The 5,132-nt window shown below is 41.4% G+C and overlaps 1 protein-coding gene across 3 annotated transcripts in view; it reads right to left on the bottom strand.

Moving 5' to 3' along the window:
• LOC123501196 (bestrophin-2-like) overlaps window positions 1-4,790 on the bottom strand; it is a 23,374-nt gene extending 18,584 nt beyond the window's left edge. For all 3 annotated transcript variants that reach the window (XR_006673584.1, XM_045249860.1, XM_045249861.1), the window contains exon 1: window positions 4,616-4,790. The gene's annotated coding sequence lies outside the window, so the exon portion shown is untranslated. The remainder of the gene's footprint in view (window positions 1-4,615) is intronic.
• Window positions 4,791-5,132: the final 342 nt, after the last annotated feature.

Genomic DNA, 5,132 nt, shown 5'->3' on the forward strand with positions numbered 1-5,132 from the left:
ATGAAGTGCATAGGCATCATGTTTGCTCTTCTTAATGGGACCGCTGGTATTCACTACGTTGCGTTATACTGTGCAGTGGGGAATGTTTGCCTTGCTTCAATCTGGTCATTGGTGTAATAATGTCCATTCTTAATAGTGCTCATATTCTCAAACACTTCTGCGCTTCACCTCCACTCTTTCAAAGGCTTTATATAAATTCACGCGAATTTTTATGTGTTTTTGCGGTTCTAGCGGCAAAGTGACAAAATTTCTACAGTATTAACTGGAGAAACACTTGAAAATCATGCTATCTCTGTGGCCTTGAAAATAGTCGTGGTGAGAGAGCAGAGTGTTTTTAAGGTGTTATTACAGCTCAAGAGGCAGAATGATAAGATTTCTACTGTATTAACTGAAGAAACATCGCTAATCGATGAGAAGGATAAAGCGTTTTTAAGCAAGTTTTTTTTTATGGTTCTAGAGGCAGAATGACAACATTTCTACACTATTAACTGGAGAAACATTCTTGAAAATCCCGCTAACCATCTCTGTGGTCTTGGAAAATGGTCGTGGTGAGAGAGCAAAGACTTTCTGATTACGGGCCTTAGTGTGTGTGGTGGTAGATTGATAGAATGTGACGCGCTTCATGTTAACGTAGCATTACAGGTGTATTCTGGTGTGCTCGACTTTTTCTATCCTTTTTTCCGCTTCGTTTTTTCTTCCGGAGTGATTATTGCGTCCAGAGAGAGAGAGAGAGAGAGAGACGGACAGGCACAGAGATAAACATACAAACATACACAGAAAGAATTACGTCTCCCTAAACAACGTACACAAAATATTCGAAATGTCAAGAGGCGACACACACACACACACACACACACACAGATCCACCATCATGTTGCCCCGTTCCGCTCCCTGCTCCGCCCTGTAGGTAGACTGTCCTTCTTGTTTACCTGTGATGTCACCAGACGGCTCTATTGACTTGGGACGCAACGCAATCTGTGGCCTGGATCCATTCTTGGCCCATTACTGCCCAGATCTCTTGGTTAAATACAGAGAGAGAGAGAGAGAGAGAGAGAGAGAGAGAGAGAGAGAGAGAGAGTGTGTGTGAGAGGGAGAGGGGGAAAAGGGAGAGAGAGAGAGGGAGAGGTGTGTGTGTGTGTGTGTGTGTGTGTGTGTGTGTGTGTGTGTTGTATGTGTGTGTGTAAGGGAGTTTGTTGTTGTTGTTGTTGGTGGTGTTGGTGGTGGTGGTGGTGGTGGAGTACATTTTCTCGTTCTTCTTCTTCCTCCTCCTCCTCCTCCTCCTCCTCTTCCTCCTCCTCCTCTATCTTCGGAGAAATTGTTTAATAGAAATAATTTTTCCGAGTTTGTTTTTCCAGGAAGGTGAAGGAGAATAGACTGGTTAGTTTGTTCGTGTGTGTCTCCTTGGTTCCATTAATCTCATCCTTCTTCAGAGAGAGAGAGAGAGAGAGAGAGAGAGAGAGAGAGAGAGAGAGAGCAAAAATATTGAGTAGAAAAACAAATTTGAGGAAAGAAAAAAATAACTTTCCTCCTCCTCCTCCTCCTCCTCCTCCTCCTCCTCCTCCTTTTGTCTCTCCTTCCCTCCTAGATAGATAGATCCACACATCCTTCATCTCTCTCTCTCTCTCTCTCTCTCTCTCTCTCTCTCTCTCTCTCTCTCTCTCTCTCTCTCTCTCAGGAAGTACGTGCCTTCTTTCTCATCCTGTCTCTCCCTCCTCCTCCTCCTCCTCCTCCTCCTCCTCCTCCTCTTCCTCCTCCTCCTTTGCCTCCTCCTCCTTTGCCTCATTAAAAAATGGAAGTGAGAAAAAAATTGAATTAAAAACATCTGATTTCCAAAATATAGGAAATTCTTTATTGATTTATCAACCTGTTTATTCATGTCTGTCTGTCTGTCTGTCTGTCTGTCTGTCTGTCTGTCTGTCTGTCTGTCTGTCTGTCTATCTCCCTGTCTGCCTGTCTGTCTATCTGTTTCTGTCTGTATGTCTGTCTGTCTGTCTTTCTGTCTTTCTGTATGTATGTATGTCTTTCTGTCTGTCTGTCTGTCTGTCTATCTGTCTATCTGTCTGTCTGTATATATGTATATATGTCTATATGTCTGACTGTCTGTCTATCTGTCTGTATGTCTTTGTCTGTTTGTCTGTATGTGTGTCTATCTGTCTGTCTGTCTATCCATCCGCCTGCCTGCCTGTTTATCTGTCTGTCTGTCTGTCTATCTGTCTGTCTGTCTATCTAATTGTCTGCCTTTCTGTCTGTCTGTCTTTCTGCTTGTCTTTCTGTCTGTCTGTCTGTCTATCTGTCTGTCTGTCTATTTATCCGCCTGCCCGCTTGTTTATCTGTCTGTCTGTCTGTCTTTCTGTCTGTCTGCCTGCCTGTTTATCTGTCTGTCTGTCTGTATGTCTGTCTATCTGTTTGTCTGTCTTTCTGTCTGTCTGCCTACCTGTTTATCTGTCTGTCTGTCTGTCTATCTAATTGTCTGTCTATCTAATTGTCTGCCTGTCTATCTGTCTTTCTGTCTATCTAATTGTCTGTCTGTCTGTCTGTCTGTCTGTCTGTCTGTCAGTTTACCTCTTTGTACTGGTAATCATGCACTTATTTGCGTACATGTGAGAAGAAAAAGACACAAACTTCGCATGAATTTGAATCCTTTCTTTTTTCTTTCGCTATTTCATTTTGCTCGTTTTCTTTCAGGTTTTCATTCCCTATCGTGTTAATTAATGTGAAAGAAGAGACACCTGCTTTTTTTTTTTTTTTGGTAGAATAAATGAACAGGTGAATAAATAAATAAATAAATAAAGGAATGAATAGATAAAGAAAGAAAGGAAAAGATAATGAATAGATGAATTAGTTGATGAATGAATAGAAAAGTATAGTCATATGAGAGAGAGAGAGAGAGAGAGAGAGAGAGAGAGAGAGAGAGAGAGAGAGAGAGAGAGAGAGAGAGAGAGAGAGAACATAGATATTAATCCTTCATTATATTACTTTGTACAAAATTCAGAAAGTAAAAAGGCACATTTTATTGACTGACTTAAATCCTTCCTCCTCCTCCTCCTCCTCCTCCTCCTCCTCCTCCTCCTCCTCCTTGTACACCTGATCTTTCTCCTCCTATCACTTTGAAGGACCATTTTGTAAGGTTCTCTTTAACGTGAATAAAGGCTACCATAATGAGAGAGAGAGAGAGAGAGAGAGAGAGAGAGAGAGAGAGAGAGAGAGAGAGAGGCTTTGATGTTCGGTTCTGCGTTCTGTTCTATGGCCTCTGACTCTCATGGCGTGTGTGTGTGTGTGTGTGTGTGTGTGTGTGTATTTGCCTGCCTGCATGCTTCCTTGTTTTGTATTTGTTTGTCTCTCTTCACTATCTGCTTCCTTGTTTTCTTGTTTATGTTCTTTCCATCCTTCCTTCCTTCCTTCCTGCCTTCCTTCCTTCCTTCTTTTTCTGTATCCTCGTCTTTTTTATCGTGTTTTGTCCTTATGAATGAGTGAATGAATGAATATATATGCCTGTGGATGAATGTATGTATGTATGTATGTATGTATGTATGTATGTATGTATGTATGGGTGTATGTATGGGTGTATGTATCCAAGAACATCATCTACAAACCACACAATATATCATCTTTCATGTAATTTGCGAATCCTTTCTGTGTTATCTTGTATAGTTGTTTGGCTTCCCTTGACTCTGCCCTCCCCTCCCACTCATGTCAGGCAGGATAAAAATTTGCACTGTGTATTCACCATTAACTTCATGCTTCCTTCCCCTTTCATCGCAGCAACACCTCTATTCACCTCATTGTCTCCAATTATGTGCAGACAAAGAAAGGGAGAAACATAAAAGAAATACGTGAAATAAAAGAGTTTCCGTTATGCATCCACCATACATTACATTTTTTTTCTTGCTTTTCTCACTAAAGACTCATTTTTCCAATTATAAGCAGACAAAGAAAGGGGGAAGGATAAGAAGTGCGTAAAATAATAAATTACAACTTTCTTATTTTTCTCACCAAAGACTCATCCTTCTCGCTGCCACCAATCATATACTGACAACAAAATAACTCGAAAAGAAAAGAGTGAGAAAAAAAAAAAACAGTATAGAATAAAGCATCCCTTCTTTGTATCCCCCATAAACTATAATTTTACTCTCATTTTCTCCTCATTAATTATCGCAGACCCTATCCATCTCACTGCCACCAATTATATACTGACTACAAACTAACTCGAAAAGGAGAGAGTGAGAAAAAAAGCTATAGAATAAAGCATCTCTTCTTTGTATTCCCCATAATCTATCATCTTACTCTCATTCCACACCCTATCCATCTCGCTGCCACCAATTACGTACTGACTACAAACTAACTCGAAAAGGAGAGAGGAAAAAAAAACAGTTAATTAAAGCATCGTCTCTTTATATCCCTCCATATACTATAACCTTACCCTCCTTTCCTCCTCACTAACCTTTCCACGCCCTATCCATCTCGCTTCCACCAATTACCCACATACAACAAAGAAGGTAACAAGAGAAAAGAATGCAGATTTTCCACATAGGTCACCATAAACAATCACCTTATCACTCTACCTTCCGATCACCATCCCTTGCTTATCCCACTCGCTGCCATCATTTATACTCACCACGGAAAATATGCACTAGGTCCCTTTACTTCCAATTCGAGTGAACCTAAAACTCCAGGACGCCTCACACGCGCTTCTCTGATGTGGAGGAGGCGGTGGAGGCGAGCAGGTGCGATGGGCGGGACGAGGCCAGATCAGTGTGGAGCCTCGGGAAAGTGCGTGGTAACGGCGTGAGGCGTGATGGGAGACTGACTAATGGAGGTGAACGGAGCGGTGGCGACGGCGGTGGTGGTGGTGGTGGTGATGGTGGAGGTGGTGGTAGTGGTGGTGGTGGCCTAGTCTGTCAGTCAGTCAGTCAATCAGTCAGTCAGTCAGTCAAGAGAGGTGTTGTTATGTAATCTTTGTCATTTTCTTTTTTTTTCTATTTTCTTTCTGTCTTTCTCTTTTCACGTAAACATGATGAGTCGTGTTTTAAAATGGACTGAATGTTCGATAATATTCTTGTTCTTGTTCTTGTTCTTAATCTTGTTCTTGTTCCTGTTCTTGTTCTTTCTTTCTTTCTTAAATTGTTGTGAAA

This window comes from Portunus trituberculatus, chromosome 9 (assembly GCF_017591435.1).
Source record: "Portunus trituberculatus isolate SZX2019 chromosome 9, ASM1759143v1, whole genome shotgun sequence".
Lineage (NCBI taxonomy): Eukaryota > Metazoa > Arthropoda > Malacostraca > Decapoda > Portunidae > Portunus > Portunus trituberculatus.